Below are 20,439 nucleotides of genomic sequence, written 5' to 3'. Positions count from 1 at the left end.
TTGTGTGTCAGAGGTCTTGAGTTCATGAGAACAATCGAGTTCAATTTCCATTGGGAGAAAATGTCCAACTCTGATAATTACAAGGTAGGGAGGGTCTAAGAGGGTCTTCCCCTAGGGTTGCCTTATCATTGGGCATCATATTAATCGAATCTCCTAGGTTTAACATAGCCTTCCCAATCAAGGTATTACCTATCCTACAGGGAATGGTGAACATACCTGGATCTCCGCATTTCGGTGAGAGTTTCCTTTGTAAGATTGCTGATACATTTTTCCCTACTACCACTCGCTCATCTCCTTTCAACCACTTTCGGTTGACACACAAGTCTCTCAATAACCTTGCATTTTGAGGTACTTTCTTGATCGCATCCAGTAGGGGAATGTTGATTTCCACCTTGCGAAAGATCTCCAGGTCCTCTTTCTCCTTGTCCTATTTTTTTGGTTTTTCTAACCTGCTAGGAAAGGGAGGTGAATTAGTCCTAATTGTAATTATTGGGTCCGAAGTTACCTTGGAAATCTTTGGTATCTCTGCCCTCCTCTTCCAACTCTTTTTCAATTCGTTCTTCATCCTTGTCCTTAGGTATCACCGGGTCGGGTCCTTAGACCTCCTTGCTACTTCTCAAGGTCATTGCACTCACATTTTTCGGGCTCAACTCAGTTTGAGATGGCAACTTCCCTTGAACATGGGATTCCAAACGGTTGATCGCGATGGCCATTTGATTCACTTGAGTTTGCAACGATTGTACTTGTCCCAATTGATTCCTCATGCTTTGCAGGTCTAAATTCATCTTTTGTTGATTCGCAAGTAATTGTTTCATCATCTCTTATATGGACGGACTCGAGTTCGAAGATGGTGGTGGTGGGCGAGGCTGGTACTACTGCTGGTACCCTTGCTGCCTATTTGGTATGAAGTTGGACTGCCTATTCACTCCATAGTTGAGGTTGGGATGATCTCTCCAACCAGAATTGTAGGTGCTTGAGTAAGGGTCATACTGCTTTCTTGGCGAAGGTGCGTGGCCGGCCATGTTCACTTGCTCTGCACTTTCTTCCTGAATTAATGGGCATATCTCAGTAGAATGACCCAAGGCAGCACATACCCCACACACCTTGGCTTGTGAGGCACTTTCCACAGCTAACTGTTGCACGAAGGATGTCAATTCAGATATTTGTTGTTAGATGGAGGATGTTTCTACCTCATTCACCTTACGGGTCGAGACATCCTCTCTTGAACTGAACTGCTATGAATTTTCAGCCATCCCTTCAATCAACTCCCATACTGTGACGCCCCCACTTCTCCCTAAGGCGCACCAAAGGGTATCCGCGGAACGCCTGCCTAGCTCTCGCTAGGACTCAAGCAATAAACGTTCAACCTTAAAGCGATACTAGATACCAAAATCAAATTAGTACGAATACATATAGTGCGGAAACGTTCATGCTTAACAATATCCATCCATTACCCAACCTGTCAGCATATGGCTCTGATGCCAACTGTGACAGTTTTCATGGTCACATCACAAGGTACCTATCAGCTTGCCACCCGCACGTCGTGCGTTCATAATACAACTTAAATTTCAAAATATACATCACAGATATCCGAATGATACATTAAACTTCCAAAGTACAATCATAAAGGGGTCAAGCCAAAATACACCTGAAACCCTAAAACAAAATATATCCAAAAGGAGATTTCTCCGCGTTAACTCCATTTCCAGTCCTGTTAAGGAAAACAAATCTACAGGGTGAGCAAAATACTCGTGAGGCCAAGGACACACATGCAAGCACATTGTTCAAATAGCAATCTCAACTTTATCAAATAAAACCGTGATATTTCAATAAAGTACCATTTGAGCAGGAAAAATAATCAGAAACAATCCAAGGATATAGTAGCTCTCAGGAGCTAAGTTCCACTCGCTCTGCCGATGTCATTCGTATACCTTCCCGCATTGACCCTCCTGTCAACCGGGTCGGTATTTCCATTTCCGTAAATCACCACTTACTTCCCTCCGTCCACCGTACACCCCAAGGGCCCACAAGTCTATTATAAGGCGATACTCTACGAGTATGCCAAGCAGGACCTCTTATTAGGTCGAGCTTATAATATCATGGCTCGCCCAAATTCCCGACCAAGCCCATTGCCGGCTCGAGTTCAAGGTCGGCCTATGAGTTTGGGCGTCCCCCATTCATTTGGAAGTCGAGGAGGTTCACTCCAACGACATATGTAACCATTACATAGCATTGCATTTCATTCATTCATTCAATACATTTCATTCATTCATTTGAAATCAGAACGGATGCGATAAAGTACACACCCGCCCTTATTTTTAAAATCTCTAATAATTACCACAATTAAGCAAGTATCAAAGATTCACACACTTGACACTCACCGAGCAATTTAATAAAGATTATTCGCTGGAGTTCAAGTGTCCATGGTGAGATCCTCTTGAAGGTCTCCTTGTGTGCCTGGCAGTTAATGGTGGATAATTACTCAAGTATCTCAATTATCAAGTAAGATTGTACATTAGTACGATCTAAGGAATATTTCACAAAAATGAACCTCAATTACTCGTAAATCGAAGTTCAACTTGCGTTTTATGAAGTATAATATTAGTTGAGTTTTTATCATGAAAATCGTGGGCAAAACGTTTAGATAATATCAAAAGTGTAAAGAGTTCTTGAAAAACTCTATTTCTTTGAAATTGGAAAATTTTCAGCTTTATCATGAATCTTTGAAAAATCGTAACTCACTCGGTACAAGTCGAAAATTGGAAAACTTTATACCGTTGGAAACCTCTTAGAAGGTACTATAAGTTCCTAGAAGACACTTTTCCATGAATTGAAGTGGAAAGCGCTCAAAAATGGCCTTGAAGGTGCAGACTTGGTTTCAAGGCAGCATTAAGTTGGATTTCGGCCAACTTTGAAAATTCGGCACGATTTACACGTTGCAAACCGGCCTCTGAAATTTGTAACCCAATTAGAGTTGCAAGTGAGGTGTATAGCAAAGCAAGCGGATCAAGAATCGGAGTTTTGAGTACCGAGATACGGTAGCTCAAAGTTGGGGAAAATTCAAGACTGGAGAAGAATTTTCCAGATTTGAACCTCCAACTCTAGAAATTTAATTAGGTATCGAAACGAACTTGGATTGACACCAAAATTGGTAGTATTTCAATACTATATGAAGGTATCTCTCTGTCAAAATTCAGGGAAAAATACCCTCGGGAAGGTAGTTAACTAATCATCCAAAGTTTCTGAAAATTTCTAAGGCAATCTGCCTTTTGACTTTCATTTCCCAAATTCAAATTGTTTAACCAAGAAAGCTATCCAACCATGGTTCATTTGTGAAATAAAGGTCTAAGATACAACCATGATACCTTTGGTAATGGTTTAGCCTCGAAATTTCAATTAATAAGATCACTCACGGTTTTTGTCCAAAACCAGTCCAAATGTTACGTTTTTCCAAAACAGGGCAGTCTTCTTATTTTGGTCACAACACATTCAATTTAACTCGGAATGGAGTGTGGTTTATGGCGTTGGAAAATACATTCATAGGACTAAAAGTTCACAGAAGAAATCGTTACAAAATTTGGCAAGCAACCAGCTCGAAATTGAGCCTCAAGTTGCTGCCTCTACAGACCATTCCAGCAGTTCCGAGAAACAGGACAGTGGTCTTAAAACGCTTGGTTCGGCTCACTCACAAGGAATCAGAACGTGCATTTTATCTCAAATTAAAGCCTGGGATGTCTAGTTTCAAACGCCACCGACGGCACATGATTTCGACATCCGAGGACAGAGTTATAGCCAAAACACCACCGCTGGTCTGAGCCATACGTGAACAGTTTCCAGATTTGCTAGTTTCCCCAAAAAAATTCATTTGCCCCACCAAACCTTATTATTTTTAAATGAAAATTTTCACACATCTAATATAACATATAAAAATCAGGTTCATGCCAATAATTCACCAAAAATTGGCCTTATAGTGGCCGAACAAAACAGGGGTATTTTCGGAAATTTTTGCTTCTTGCACCCAATGAAGTTTCTATCAATTACCCACCACTAATCCATCATTTTAACCACTAAACCAACAATATAACCACCATCAATCATCAAATCAGCAACAACCCAAGTGTGGGAATCCATAGAGCCCACTTTTCAATTTTTCCAACAATATCAAGATACCCATACACATGCAATAGCTTAAGGATGCATTTCTACCATCATAAACCAAGCTTAAGGTGTAGGATGAGGTTATACCTCCTTGTTGCTTTAAACCAGAAATTTCGGTCCTCAAGATGCTCCAAGAAACCGTGAAAATCTCCTCCTTTTGCTAGCTAGATGAACTCTCCAAGCAACAAGCTAAGTGTAGTTCAAATTTGGTGTGAATCTATGAAGGTTTTGTGCTAGAATTGAAGATGAAAATGGCAACTTTGTGTTGTGTTTTTGCTGCAGAGAATTCGGCCAAGAGAGAGACTAAGAGAGAGAGTGTTTGGTCCAAATTTAGCTTCTTAAGGAAGACACAAGGTGTGGTGCAAAATCCTCCCCAAAGTCAACTCTCACTAGGGTGCGTTTGGGCGCGATTCGGCTCAATTTCTCTCGCATTTGTTTCACTAGTGCACTAAACCTCTAATGCACTTATATTCATGTAAATATTATTCACTCTTAATTGTCCCGAAATAAGAGTCTAAAGTCCCTCAAACACTATTCACTATTTTAACGCGTACCGTCGATTTTAACGCTATAACGCGAAACCTCCGAAAAATTCTTATAACGATTGCACTACTAACTATCACTTGAGTATTTATTCATAATATTACCTATTTTAGGACCGTAGTACAAGTCTCCAATATTTCAAGTTCACTGTGCTCCTACGCGGTTAAAATCTCCAAGCACTATTCACTATTTTTACTAAACGCGCTCTAGGAAATTAATTTTTGAAACGAATCATTTTAAAAATATAACGAAGTTATATTACCATGTATTTAGGTCTAATAAGACTAGAAAATATTCCTCGTGGCAAAAATCCAATTAAATCATTTATTAAGCCATAAATTAGGTTTAAATAAAATAATAGTTTTTACGAGTCCTCACATGAGTCGAGTATTAACTCCTCAAATCTCCAATAAATTTGTATCCATACGTCTTTTGGAAAACTATCCACGCGTGAGTAGTATATGCTCACTTAGAACTTATTCACCTTTAATTCTCGATTAACTTTTCTTAATCTGCTATTGTCCGTTCTTAATTTCCCCAGGATAATCGTACTCTCGAATATAATATCACCTCGAAACACTCGTGTTCACTATCTCGTACTTAAACAATCCTTCCGAAAATTGAAATTGTTAACGGGACATTTTAAAAACACAATGAAGACATTATTCCATACGAATGGATTTAAAATGGTCGTAATAAATTATTTGGGGAAAACATGTGGATAAATACTTAATGAAACCATTAATATTCGAAAAAAATAAGAAATTTTTCGGGTCTTCACACATACTGCCCGAGGAGTCTTATTCACTAACGCTCTTCCACTTGTAGCATCGATTATACTCCTGTCTCTGAAAAGTACCCCTCATAGAAATATTGGATGAGCAGTTGCTCACTTATTTGATGTTGAGGGCATTTGTTACATAGTTTCTTAAACCTCTCCCAATACTCATAGAGAGACTCACCTGGGTGTTGTTTGATACCACAGATTTCCTTCTTTAAACTCGCAGCTCGACATGCCGGAAGGTACTTGTTTAAAAAAATTTTCTTCAATTGGTCTCACATGGTGATACTACCTGGTGGTAGGTAGTTCAACCAATCTTTCGCGGAATCTTTCAAAGAGAAGGGAAAGACCCTCATTTTTATCTGTTCATCAGTAATTCCCGAGGGTTTCATACTGTTGCAGACGACGTCGAACTCTTGCAAGTGCTTGTAGGGCTCCTCACCTGGTAAACCATGGAAAGATGGTAAGAGATGAATTAGGCCAGATTTTAACTCCAAAAATGTGTTATCATTTAAATTTGAAAAAGTAATGCACAAAGGTTGCTGATTTAAATTAGAAGCAGCCAACTTCCTTAGTATTTGTGCATTTACCATGGTGATTTCCTCTTGATCCGAGTCACTCGAAGTGTCACCAGATGAATCTGTTGGTTCAACTTCTGGCTCAGGTCTCTGGGATGCAGCACTGGAATGCTCCTCTCTGAGCTGTCTGGTTTCTTTCCTCATTCTACGCGCACTCTTCTCTACTTCAGGATCGAAAATTAATTCGCCTATACGAGAAGATCGAGGCATAAACTAGAAAAATATCAGAAAATTTGAATAAAATTAAGATTAATAAGAAACAAATACTTAACGTCAGTCCCTGGCAACGGTGCCAAAAATTGACAGGGTGTCAAGCATGCGCAATAATAATAATAAAAACCTACATACCACTAAAATCAGTCTATAATTAATCCTAGGTACCGGAGCAGAGACTTTAGGTGTGCAATGGGTTACTTGATTCACCCTGTTCTCGAAGAGTTTGCTTAATCCGATATACCAGAATTAAGTAGTTGACAAAAATTATTAAATAGTAGACAGTGGCAAGTAGGGTCGTTTCCTCAGGGATTGGAGATATTTGTCTCTTTTAAATTTCAATTGATAAAGGGAAATTTTATCGGAATGAAACTAAAAATAATTAAACAATTAAACTAAAAATGAATAATTAACTAGCACAAATGCAGCAGAAATTAAATCAAGAATAGATAAATTCCAACTAAGGATACAACTTCTTAGACAGAGTCCACTTACCCGATCATTAATGCAAGGGAGGTTCACTTAATTTATTAATAGGCTAGTTATAGTCGGCGAAGGACTCTAACGATCAATATTTTCTTAATTTATTGATAACCAAGGTACAACCATTGATTACCCCTAACCAGAAAATACTTCTAGGTACGACCGTAGGAATTAATTTTTCAATTGCATTAATGACTAGAAAAATCTAACCCCAATCAATAACACGCTGCGAGAGTTATTTAAATTAGATTGCATGTTCCCTTAGTGTGTAAACACGCCAGTTGCCACTAATATTAATCAATCAAACAATTACGGATTTAATTGGCTAACTTGACAAGAGATTAATAAATCACATTAAACATCGGACCCTTGACATCCAATCAATAAAATAATTCCATGAAAATTAAAGCAGACAACATGCAAATATTAATAAATTGAGAGACGCGTGAAAACTAATTAGATCTCACAGATTTTCGGGACTACACCGTTGAATTGATCCTTGACTAGATGAAAGGTTTAGCCACGCCGCATAATTAAATCTTCACGCAAATTAATTGATTGAAAAAACATTGCATTTTTTACTAGAAAGCAAGGAATAAAAGATATTCTTCCCGTTGGAAAATATTGTCAAACATCTGGAATGCGTTAAAGGCCAGTAAGAAGAAAGAAAACTAAAAACTATACTAAAAGCTAAAAACTAGAGCCGTCCCAAAAGAGATGTCCCTGGCCTCTGTACGACTCCCCCTTAAAGGCCAAAAGCCAATGACTCAATGCTTTCTACCCCGTGGTCCCCACCGAAATTGAAAGCCAAAAAAGGGAATACAAAAGATGCGGCTCAATTTCCTTTTTGTTTCCTCGGCTCCTAGGGCTCTCATGGCCCTCTCTTCATCAGCTCAATCTGTTTGTTTTCTCTCTTGTGGGCCACGTTGAGGGACCTTTGCAGAAGACTCCCATTTGTGAAGTAATTTGCTTCAGAAAGTGCCTCCTTTTTGTAGTTTTCTGCTCTAATCCCTGAAATTAATTCCAGATACCAAATATAAGTAGATATCGACAATTAACACAATATTTGACAGGGACAAAAGGGAAAATTAATAATAAAATTGCTAACAAATAATACCCTATCAACCACAAGCTTATCTCAAGTGCAATCAAGATACAGACCCTTATTCTAGTGCTCTCCACTATTTAGTACTCAAGTACAAGAATCCATAATAAGATAATTCACATCTCGAGTCAGCCGGTTCCAAGAGTAAATCACCCCTACTAGAGATTCCTACCTGACGTACATATCTATCCATGATAAGGGATTTCCACTTATAATAGGCACGATTCATAGTTTACGTCCAAAAATAGCACTTAGTCCTTTACACTTATTCACATAAGCGGGACCATATCACCACTTGCCCTAAACTCACTCCAGGCAAAGACCACGTGAAGCAGCTCTGATTGTGAGAACCCGTAAAACCCTAATATTTTTCCTACGGTTTATTTCCCCTTAATTGCATGTTTTCTGCATTTTCTGGCTTAGGAATATTTTTCTGGTGAATTTTATGAGTAATTATAGTTTTTAGATAATTTTTCTAGTATTGGAGAATTTTTAGAAAATTAAGAATATATATTGGACGTGGGACCCACTAGTGCGAAAAGTTCGGAAAAATTCGGCCAATAAGGTTAAGTTTCGGATACTGTGTAAAATTTATCGGGTGTTAAGAGATAAGTAGAGAGTGAGATTTGATTGATGTGAGAGGAAAAAGAAGTGATAAGATTGCATTAATGAGGTGACAAGTGTCACCCTCTTATTGGTTTTACTTTAAGATTTACTATTCCAATTTTTGACTTTTTTTGACCAAAGGTTAAATATCTTAAAAATTGTACAAAAATCACCATTTTCTTTCACCTTGTGGCCGGCCCTCTCTCTTGCAAGAAGGAAGGGAATTCTTCAACATTTCAAGCTTCCAACTAGTCCAAATTCACCAAACCAAGTGTTTAAATTGGTTTTTACTCCATACAATCCTTCCTTTTAGTGATAGTGAGTGCTTTAGTGAAGCTTTTTGGAAGAGCTAAGGTGTCCAACATCTTCCTCTCTCTTGTTTGCTTGGTAAGTGATGCTTGAACACCCTACTTCACTTAATGATGCTTAAATGGTGCCTAATGGGACCTAAAGTGATGGATTATGTGATTTATTTCTTGATTTGAAGTGATGTAGTGAAGTTTTTATTTTTTTGAGGAATTTTCTGATTTAATATGAATGTGATGTTGTGATCATCTATGATGGTTGATAATGAGGGGGAAAGACTCTAGTAGGTGTGAATTAGTGATAATAGCAACTAATTTTGGCTTTGGAGTGAATTGTGAAATGTTAGGGTTTCAAAACCCCTAATTCTGTCCGGTTTTTGATCATAGGGTTAGAGGCTGAATTGGACTTTGCTCAAAACATAAACGTTGTAGGTATTGATGAGTTTGAAGTGCCTGCAAAATTTCAGGTCATTTGGATTAGTGTAGAGTGAGATATGTCGATTTTACTGTTGCTGTTCTGGGTTGATCAGAATGCGAAAACTGCACTTGTAATTGGCCATTTTGACTGGAATTGCTTTGAATTTAGGTGTTGGTGTCTTCTGATGAAATGTAGATGGATGTCTTAGCTACCATATGCCTTTGGAATTTCGGCATTTGGACCTGTATAGACTGAGTTATAGTAATTACAGCATTATGTGATTTGTAAACCTGTTTTTGGTGGTTCCGGTTGAGTATTTGGCACATTTGACCTAGTTGTGCTAGGATTTGGACTGAGTGGCCTTCTACATTGTTGTATCCCTGTTCCATAGCTTCGAAACGGTGGGTCTTACACCCCCATCCGATAATCATAGTGAAATTGACGCCATTACCGTAAAATAAGGGCAAAACAGTTTTTCTATTCGGGGCCAAGACTAATGCTATTTCTAATTTCTGGTTTGCTATCATGCTTATTTATGCATATGAGATCCTATTGGGGTTGTGTTCAGCATTTTTTTATGACTCGTTATCGAGTTTCATTGTATTTGCTTGCTTGTTCTAGGAGGAAACGGTGGTGCACGACGTTCGTTTAACGACGGTGCATGAAACATCATCTTCTCACTTGGTGAGTATACTACTCACTTAAATGTTATTATGTGGCTTTGTTATATGTGGTTGTGTTGCCTTGAAGGCTTATTTGGATATTGTAATTGATTAAGGTGAGGGTGTACTTGACCGCCCTCACCCCTTTTGATAGTATCACTGACTGTCTACTGTTTCACTGTTTTACTGAACTTGATATATGAGTTATTGCATTCCATTTCATGGAAGCTGATTTGGTGTTATTTGGACGAATGTCCAACGACCTTACTGTATCACTGAGCTCAACTCCGTTAGGTAGTCAATTGGATCGAGCCGGCGAGGGCTTGGTCGTGATAATTGACATGCCACGGGGACTGTACTGGGGAATCGTGTGGTAATGAGACCCTCGGTTCTGGTATACTCGAGTATTACCAAAATGACTGAATGGAGTGCGGGCCCGGTTGGGGAATGTTGGGTGGAAGGAATGGAAGTAAAGAGTTGTCTACGGTTGGTTATTTCTTTACATTGACGGAGGGTCAATGAGGTTGGATCAAGAATATAAGCGAGGAAATGGGCTCTTGAGAGCCGTCCGTATCCTTTCACTGATTTGATTTACTTCTTATTTGCATACTTGAACTGAACGGTTATGCTTATGTGATCTTAGCTGCTATGGTGGTTGTATTCTCACTGGGCATATAGCTCACCCCGTTTCTTTTGTTTTCCTTACAGGAATATGACTCTTTTGGAATGAATTTTGTTAAATGGTTGCCGAATGAACTAGATGAATGCCTCTTTTGTATTGCATATAAAATGGGACCCTAAATGTATCATTAGGGCCGTTTTCACTTTTGTTTTGGTAACCCACATATGTAGTGACTTTTGTATCACTTTTAAAGGCCATTGTGGCTTGTAAATGGTAAATGTTATGTTGTATATGTATTTCGATGTTTGGTTGGGTTTCGGACGGGTCGGTTACTATTCATGGCCGACTTTGGATTTCATTTCTTTTATTTTGGGTTATTTTGCCCTTTTGCCTTGTTTGCGCGCATTATAAGTTTCAGAACGTGATAGATCGCTTTATACTGCACCGTTAGTCCTAGCGAGAGCTGGGCAGGCAGTCCGCTAACCTCTTTGGTTCGCCTTAAGGAAAGGTGGGGCTGTCACAGGTGGTATCAGAGCCTAGGTTTGAATTAGTCTGGGTATAATAGAAGTGCTTGACTTGAGGATTCTATTGCTTATGCCTATTAAGTGTATTCATGTTATTTCTTCCTTTGCTATAGGATGGATGCGAGTGGTGTCCCTAGTGCTAGTCTTTCGGGAGTGAGACCTCCCAGAGCACTCCCCGTGATCCCATATCAGATACGACCAGGAGGGGCCGTTATTCGTTGGAGCCCGTCTAACCGTCTCCGACGGTGCGCGTGTAAAGAGAAGTATGCCTATCCGAACGCACTACTATTGGCCGTAGCAAAGGAGCGTAAGGAGCTTGCTAAGGATAACACTAAGTTGGAAGCTGTGGTTGCTACGTTGGAAGCTGAGGTGACTCAGGTTAGGGCAACCAACGAGAAGCAGGCGGCACGTATCAAGGAACTAGAATATGACGTGCTCGAGGTCGAGGACAGAGTTGATGACCTATGCGACCAATTGAGGGATGCACGCGAGCGCGAGGTTAAGCGAGCTCGCAAAGTCAGGGGTCGTGATGAGGCGATCCTTAATCTGTGTGACGACGGGCTCGAGGAGTCTAGCGATGAGGCCTCATATGCGGGGGCCGAGGCTGGGGAGGAGTCTACCCCATCGCCTGGGTCCCAGACCCCGGCGACCGACTAAGCCTTGATATCTAGGCCTCTTTTGGATAGTTGGTGGGTTTGTATGTACATAGGGATAGGGATAGAGCTTTAGCTAACCGTTTTGGATGTTGGGTTAGCTACGTGTAAATCTCTTATAATAGGCCAATCCTCGGGGGGATCGTTTATGTTAGTACGTGCCTTGGCCGTACTTGACTTGACTGATTGTATATATGTATATGGCTTGATCTTGTTTGGCTTGTATATATGTGTGTTTGTGATTATGTTTGGAATGTATAAAATGTGTGTTATTGTGAAAGTTTAAGTGTTACTTACATGCTTTGTACTTTTGGTTTAGTATTCTTGCCTAGACCAAGTAAACCTTATGGAAAGTACACGAAGTGGTAGGGGTCGTGGGCGCGGAACTAGACAACCCACACCGGTTAGGGAAACGGGAGAAACCTCTACTGGACCCAATCCTGGACCGCAAATAGATCCGAATGTGCAAATAGCTGCTGCTATGCAGCAAATGACCAATTTACTAGCACAAGTAGTGCAACAACAGGGCCAGAACCCAAATCCTAACCCCGGAAACCCTGGCCATCATATTGAGAGCGAAGATAGAGCTCTAGAACGTTTTCAAAAGTTTTCCCCGCCAAAGTTTGTTGGGGGACCCGACCCTGACGTTGCTGAGAAATGGCTCGAGAAGATGGTTGATATATTTGCAGCTCTACATTACCCAGACGAACGGCAGGTGACTTTTGCCGTGTTTCAACTCGAGGGGGCTGCCCGTTCCTGGTGGAACGTAATTAGGCAGAAATGGGAGCGGGAGCAGACGCCTAGGACTTGGGTGAACTTCATCCGAGAATTTAATGCAAAGTTTTTCCCTCCTCTAGTCCAGGAGAGGAAGGAGGACGAGTTTATCCGGCTCCGGCAAGGGGCTCAGACTGTGGCGGAATATGAGAGTCAGTTCACCCGCCTGTCTAAATTCGTGCCTGAGCTAATCATGACTGAGCAACGACGGGTTAGGCGCTTCATTCAGGGTTTGAACGTTGAGATCCAGAAAGACCTCGCGGCGGCTCAAATCACTACGTTTAGCGAGGCAATGGAAAAAGCCCAACGAGTTGAAAGTGCACGGCTGCAGGTCCGAAACTTCCAGGCTAAGAAGCTTGGTTTTCCTGGGAGTACGTCTGGATAGGGTGAAAAGAGCACTCCCTCTAAATTTGGACGAGGTACGGGTGGTGGTCGACAATCTGGCTCAGGCAGAGGGACTCCATTCAGGGGTGGTCAAGCTGGACGAGGACAAAGGGGCAATGTTCAGAGTGGCTCGGCTTCGGCACCTCGCGGTCCCTGTGGGCACTGCGGGAAAGCAAACCACACCGAGGATAACTGCTGGAGGAAACAGGGTAAATGTCTGCGGTGTGGAAGTGCGGACTATCAATTAGCTACTTGTCCGGTCCTGAAACAAGATGGAAAGGGGAGCCAACCATCGTCGAGGGCCAATACTGGACCAGCGAAGGGAGATGGGTCCAAACCTAAGGTGCCGGCTAGGGTGTATTCCTTAGAGCCCCATCAGGTTCCAGAATCTTCTGAGGTTGTAGAAGGTACAATCCCTATTTTTCACCGCTTTGCCAAAGTTTTAATTGATCCTGGTGCCACTCATTCGTTTGTTAACCCTGATTTCATGTGTGGCATCGATATAAAACCTGCTAGTTTACCATATGACCTAAAAGTTAGTACACCTACGGGGAATCAACGGTTGGTGACTAGTATGGTTTATAGGGATTGCGATGTTTGGGTTGGTGAAAAGAGATTTTTAGGAGACCTGATTAGCTTGTCCATTAAGGGGTACGATGTGATTCTGGGTATGGACTGGCTAGCCAAATATAACGCCCAACTGGATTGTAAAACGAAAATAGTAGAATTTTGCATTCCTGGCGAGGCAACCTTAAGATTAGATATAAGGGGTAGGTTAGCCTCGTCCGCTCTAATTTCGGGCATTCGAGCTAGGAAACTGATAAGTAGAGGGGCGCAAGGATTTTTGGCCTTTTTGATTAATACCCCTACGGATAAATTAAAGGTGGAAGATGTGGCCGTAGTGAGGGAATTTCCGGATGTTTTTCCTGATGAGTTAGTAGCCTTACCTCCGGAAAGAGAGATAGAATTTCGAATAGACCTGTTGCCTGGAACCGCACCTATCTCGAAAACCCCTTACCGAATGGCGCCTGCAGAACTTAAGGAGCTTAAGTTGCAGTTACAAGACCTTTTGGAGCGGGGATTCATTCACGAGAGTGGGTCTCCTTGGGGAGCTCCTGTTTTATTTGTGAAGAAAAAGGATGGAACTTTGAGGATGTGTATTGACTATAGGGGGCTGAACAACGTTACGATCAAGAATAAGTATCCACTGCCCCACATCGACGAGTTGTTCGACCAGCTGCAAGGAGCAGTGGTCTTCTCGAAGTTGGACCTCCGACAACGATACTATCAGTTGTTAATTAGGAAGGAGGACATTCCGAAAACTGCTTTCAACTCAAGATACGGGCATTACGAGTTCGCCGTTATGCCCTTTGGACTGACCAATGCTCCCGCCGCCTTTATGGACCTAATGCATCGGGTTTTTAAACCCTATCTAGACCGATTTGTCGTGGTGTTCATTGATGACATTTTTGTCTACTCTAAGACACGCGAGGAGCATGAGGAGCATTTGAGAGTGGTGTTGCAGACATTGAGGGAACATCAGCTGTACGCCAAGTTTAGTCAATGCGAGTTCTGGTTGGAGAAAGTAGCGTTTCTAGGGCACGTGATCTCCCACGAAGGTATTTCAGTGGACCCGGCGAAGGTAGAGGCCGTGACAAATTGGAAGAGGCTAGAAAACCCCACGGAAATTCGCAGCTTTTTAGGGTTAGCTGGGTACTACCGAAGGTTCATTAAAGATTTTTCCAAACTAGCAGGACCTCTAACTGACCTGACGAAGAAGCATGGCCAATTTATCTGGAACGGCCGATGCGAAACAAGTTTTCAGGAATTAAAGAGAAGATTGACCATGGCTCTAGTGCTAGTTTTGCCAAATGGAGTGGACGGGTTTGCGGTTTATGCGGACGCGTCGCGAGAAGGCCTAGGGTGCGTTTTGATGTAGAAGCGGAATGTAATTTCTTTCGCTTCTAGGAAGTTAAAGCTTCACGAGCAGAACTATCCGACTCACGATCTGGAACTAGCCGCAGTTGTCTTTGCACTGAAAAAGTGGAGGCATTACCTATATGGGGTGACTTTCGAAGTGTACTCGGATCACAAAAGTCTTAGGTACCTTTTCTCCCAGAAGGAACTGAACATGAGGCAACGAAGGTGGATGGAATTCCTGGAAGATTACGACTGTACAATCAATTACCATCCGGGAAAGGCAAATGTGGTAGCAGATGCCTTGAGTCGTAAGGTGCAAGTAGCAGGGTTAATGATTAAGGAGTGGGATTTATTAGAATCCATGTGCGAGTGGAGACCCTGTCTTGGGAGCCATAAGGTGATATTTGGCAATGTTAGGGTGACCTCCGCTTTACTGGAACGCATAAAAGGGGCACAAGGCGACGATTTGATGGTACAGAAATGGAGAGAGAAAGTGGATAAGGGAGAAACTACGGACTTCAATTTGAGTCCTGAGGGCATTTTGAAATATCGAAACCGAATAGTGGTACCGAAGGAAGAGTCGATGAGAATGGAGATTCTGGAGGAAACTCATCGGTCCAAGTATACAATCCATCAGGGCAGCAGGAAGATGTATCAAGACCTGAAAGGAACTTATTGGTGGGACCATATGAAGAAGGAAATCGCTCAGTACGTGCAGAAATGTCTCATTTGCCAACAGGTGAAAGCAGAACATCAAAAACCATCGGGTCTGTTACAACCCTTGGAGATACCCGAATGGAAGTGGGAAAACATTACAATGGACTTCGTTTCAGATTTACCGAGGGCGCAAAGAGGACACGATGCCGTTTGGGTGATCATTGATCGATTAACCAAATCGGCCCATTTCTTGCCAGTGAACATGAAGTATTCAATGGACAAATTGGCCCGACTGTATATGGACGAGATAGTAAGACTACACGGTGTTCCTGTGAGCATCGTCTCCGATCGGGATCCACGGTTCGTATCTCGGTTTTGGCAGAAGTTTCAACAAATTCTGGGGACTAAACTCAATTTGAGCACGACCTATCATCCTCAGACGGATGGCCAGTCAGAACGGACAATTCAAACTCTTGAGGACATGCTACGAACGTGCATTCTGGACTTTGGAGGCAACTGGGGTCAGCACATGACCTTGGTAGAGTTTGCTTACAACAATAGCTTCCATTCGTCGATTCAGATGGCTCCGTACGAAGCTCTCTACGGACGCAAGTGCCGGTCACCGATTTACTGGGACGAAGTTGGCGAAAAGAAAGCACTGGACCCGGCAACTATTCCATGGATGGAAGAGGCTCAAGAGAAGGTCAAGTTGATAAGGCAACGGCTTCAAACAGCCCAAAGCCGACAAAAGAGCTACGCTGATAATCGAAGAAAAGACATGGAGTTTGAAGTTGGAGACTACGTATTTCTCAAGATCACACCCTTACGAAATCTTACAGTGGGTAAAGGAAAGAAGCTTCAACCGCGGTACGTCGGACCCTACAAGATTCTTCAGAGGGTTGGAGCGGTCGCATATCGATTGGAACTGCCATCCAGTCTCTCTCGAATCCACGATGTGTTTCACGTCTCAATGCTAAAGAAGTATCATCCTGACCCATCCCATGTCTTACAATCGGAGGAAATTGAAGTGGACGAATCGCTTGCCTATGAAGAGAAACCAGTCCAAGTGCTTGATCGGAAAGTCAAAGAGCTCAGAAACAAGCGGATTCCGCTAGTGAAAGTACTATGGAGGAACCATGGGGTAGAGGAAGCTACCTGGGAAGCGGAAGAGGAAATACGAAAGAAGTATCCAAACCTTTTCGGGAATTAAGGTGAGAAATTTCGAGGACGAAATTCTTTTAAGGGGGAGAGAGTGTGAGAACCCGTAAAACCCTAATATTTTTCCTAGGGTTTATTTCCCCTTAATTGCATGTTTTCTGCATTTTCTGGTTTAGGAATATTTTCCTGGTGAATTTTATGAGTAATTATAGTTTTTAGATAATTTTTCTAGTATTGGAGAATTTTTAGAACATTAAGAATATATATTGGACGTGGGACCCACTAGTGCGAAAAGTTCGGAAAAATTCGGCCAATAAGGTTAAGTTTCGGATACTGTGTAAAATTTATCGGGTGTTAAGATATAAGTAGAGAGTGAGATTTGATTGATGTGAGATGAAAAAGAAGTGATAAGATTGCATTAATGAGGTGACAAGTGTCACCCTCTTATTGGTTTTACTTTAAGATTTACTATTCCAATTTTTGACTTTTTTTGACCAAAGGTTAAATATCTTAAAAATTGCACAAAAATCACCATTTTCTTTCACCTTGTGGCCGGCCCTCTCTCTTGCAAGAAGGAAGGGAATTCTTCAACATTTCAAGCTTCCAACTAGTCCAAATTCACCAAACCAAGTGTTTAAATTGGTTTTTACTCCATACAATCCTTCCTTTTAGTGATAGTGAGTGCTTTAGTGAAGCTTTTTGGAAGAGCTAAGGTGTCCAACATCTTCCTCTCTCTTGTTTTCTTGGTAAGTGATGCTTGAACACCCTACTTCACTTAATGATGCTTAAATGGTGCCTAATGGGACCTAAAGTGATGGGTTATGTGATTTATTTCTTGATTTGAAGTGATGTAGTGAAGTTTTTATTTTTTTGAGGAATTTTCTGATTTAATATGAATGTGATGTTGTGATCATCTATGATGGTTGATAATGAGGGGGAAAGACTCTAGTAGGTGTGAATTAGTGATAATAGCAACTAATTTTGGCTTTGGAGTGAATTGTGAAATGTTAGGGTTTCAAAACCCCTAATTCTGTCTGGTTTTCGATCATAGGGTTAGAGGCTGAATTGGACTTTGCTCAAAACATGAAGGTTGTAGGTATTGATGAGTTTGAAGTGCCTGCAAAATTTCAGGTCATTTGGATTAGTGTAGAGTGAGATATGTCGATTTTACTGTTGCTGTTCTGGGTTGATCAGAATGCGAAAACTGCAATTGTAATTGGCCATTTTGACTGGAATTGCTTTGGATTTAGGTGTTGGTGTCTTCTGATGAAATGTAGTTGGATGTCTTAGCTACAATATTCCTTTGGAATTTCGGCATTTAGACCTGTATAGACTGAGTTATAGTAATTACAGCATTATGTGATTTGTAAACCTGTTTTTGGTGGTTCCGGTTGAGTATTTGGCACATTTGACCTAGTTGTGCTAGGATTTGGACTGAGTGGCCTTCTACATTGTTGTATCCCTGTTCCATAGCTTCGAAACGGTGGGTCTTACACCCCCATCCGATAATCATAGTGAAATTGACGCCATTACCGCAAAATAAGGGCAAAACAGTTTTTCTATTCGGGGCCAAGACTAATGCTATTTCTAATTTCTGGTTTGCTATCATGCTTATTTATGCATATGAGATCCTATTGGGGTTGTGTTCAGCATTTTTTTATGACTCGTTATCGAGTTTCATTGTATTTGCTTGCTTGTTCTAGGAGGAAACGGTGGTGCACGACGTTCGTTTAACGACGGTGCATGAAACATCATCTTCTCACTTGGTGAGTATACTACTCACTTAAATGTTATTATGTGGCTTTGTTATATGTGGTTGTGTTGCCTTGAAGGCTTATTTGGATATTGTAATTGATTAAGGTGAGGGTGTACTTGACCGCCCTCACCCCTTTTGATAGTATCACTGATTGTCTACTGTTTCACTGTTTTACTGAACTTGATATATGAGTTATTGCATTCCATTTCATGGAAGCTGATTTGGTGTTGTTTGGACGAATGTCCAACGACCTTACTGTATCACTGAGCTCAACTCCGTTAGGTAGTCAATTGGATCGAGCCGGCGAGGGCTTGGTCGTGATAATTGACATGCCACGGGGACTGTACTGGGGAATCGTGTGGTAATGAGACCCTCGGTTCTGGTATACTCGAGTATTACCAAAATGACTAAATGGAGTGCGGGCCCGGTTGGGGAATGTTGGGTGGAAGGAATGGAAGTAAAGAGTTGTCTACGGTTGGTTATTTCTTTACATTGACGGAGGGTCAATGAGGTTGGATCAAGAATATAAGCGAGGAAATGGGCTCTTGAGAGCCGTCCGTATCCTTTCACTGATTTGATTTACTTCTTATTTGCATACTTGAACTGAACGGTTATGCTTATGTGATCTTAGCTGCTATGGTGGTTGTATTCTCACTGGGCATATAGTTCACCCCGTTTCTTTTGTTTTCCTTACAGGAATATGACTCTTTTGGAATGAATTTTGTTAAATGGTTGCCGAATGAACTAGATGAATGCCTCTTTTGTATTGCATATAAAATGGGACCCTAAATGTATCATTAGGGCCGTTTTCACTTTTGTTTTGGCAACCCACATATGTAGTGACTTTTGTATCACTTTTAAAGGCCATTGTGGCTTGTAAATGGTAAATGTTATGTTGTATATGTATTTTGATGTTTGGTTGGATTTCGGATGGGTCGGTTACTATTCATGGCCGACTTTGGATTTCATTTCTTTTATTTTGGGTTATTTTGCCCTTTTGCCTTGTTTGCGCGCATTATAAGTTTCAGAACGTGATAGATCGCTTTATACTGCACCGTTAGTCCTGGCGAGAGCTGGGCAGGTAGTCCGCTAACCTCTTTGGTTCGCCTTAGGGGAAGGTGGGGCTGTCACACTGATACCATCTGTGACGACCCCACCTCCCCCTAGGGCTCACCCTAGAGTTTAGCGGACCGCCTACCCAACTCTCGCTAGGACTCATTTACGCTTGACTCGAGAAAAGATATCATGATCATAGGAAAGAAATGAAACAATAATTTCAAACTTAACATATACATTGATGCTCAAATCCAACTACAAGGCTTATACACGCCCAAATACGTTAAAGTGTTTACAACCCAAGTACAATCAACCCTAATCGGATGTTAGCGCGAGTACAATTGCAAAATCTAAAAACTAGACTACGCTATCCTGTACAAGTCTCACGCCTTGCTCGTACCCCCTATAAAAAAACAAATGGCATGGAATGAGTTAAAAATTTAGTGAGATTCCAAATAGTAAGTTGACCATCATTGAAAAGTTCACGTATCAAAGTAGCAAAGTAGCGAGTATAACTAGTCCATAAAAGTGAGCAATAACACTTCAAATAACAAATCTCAAAATGAACAAGTGTAAAATTTTTCAAAAGAAGCAATAACCTGATAAGTAATACTCATGTCAAAGTATAAGGATACAGATGGCTCTCAGGAGCCAATTTCCCGTTGTTTCACCAGAGCTTGATCAAGTATTAGTTAACACTCCGTCAACCTTCAAGTAAAGTAACCAATCCTGTAGTGCTTCGCTTCACACCAATCCGTCCACCATTCAACCCCCTTACCGAGCCTAAACACCAACTAAACAATGGTGGTAATACTCGAGTATACCGATTAGTCGAGAAGATAGCACTCCACTCAATAACATTAGATACCCATAGTTCGTTATTTAATCGACCAAACCCTTTCTGGCTCGACTCAAATAACTAGCCAGTGGGGTTTGGATTCCCAAGTATTCACTATAGTCAATGACCAATCGATTTAGTCAAGAGAAAAGTACGGAGACGGGAATGAGAGGTATCTCCCACTCGGATCGAGTGTGGTACATACTTCCGCTCAGCACTTACAAGTCAAGCACAAGTATATCAAG

At 41.3% G+C, this 20,439-nt stretch overlaps 1 long non-coding RNA gene and 1 other non-coding gene across 2 annotated transcripts; one reads left to right on the top strand and one right to left on the bottom strand.

Annotated features, from left to right (window-relative positions):
* Positions 1-1,413: 1,413 nt before the first annotated feature.
* LOC140014015 (uncharacterized) lies at positions 1,414-2,459 on the bottom strand. Its single transcript, XR_011820868.1, has 2 exons — positions 2,382-2,459; positions 1,414-1,711 (listed from the first exon to the last, which is right to left on the bottom strand). It is a non-coding gene; the product is annotated as an uncharacterized lncRNA (long non-coding RNA).
* A 3,137-nt stretch (positions 2,460-5,596) lies between these two features.
* LOC113715284 (small nucleolar RNA R71) lies at positions 5,597-5,703 on the top strand. The gene has a single exon (XR_003453920.1). It is a non-coding gene; the product is annotated as a small nucleolar RNA R71 (small nucleolar RNA).
* The last annotated feature ends 14,736 nt before the right edge of the window (positions 5,704-20,439 follow it).

This window comes from Coffea arabica, chromosome 9c, assembly GCF_036785885.1.
Source record: "Coffea arabica cultivar ET-39 chromosome 9c, Coffea Arabica ET-39 HiFi, whole genome shotgun sequence".
Classification (NCBI taxonomy): domain Eukaryota; kingdom Viridiplantae; phylum Streptophyta; class Magnoliopsida; order Gentianales; family Rubiaceae; genus Coffea; species Coffea arabica.
This window is presented reverse-complemented; position numbering and strand designations above follow the sequence as displayed.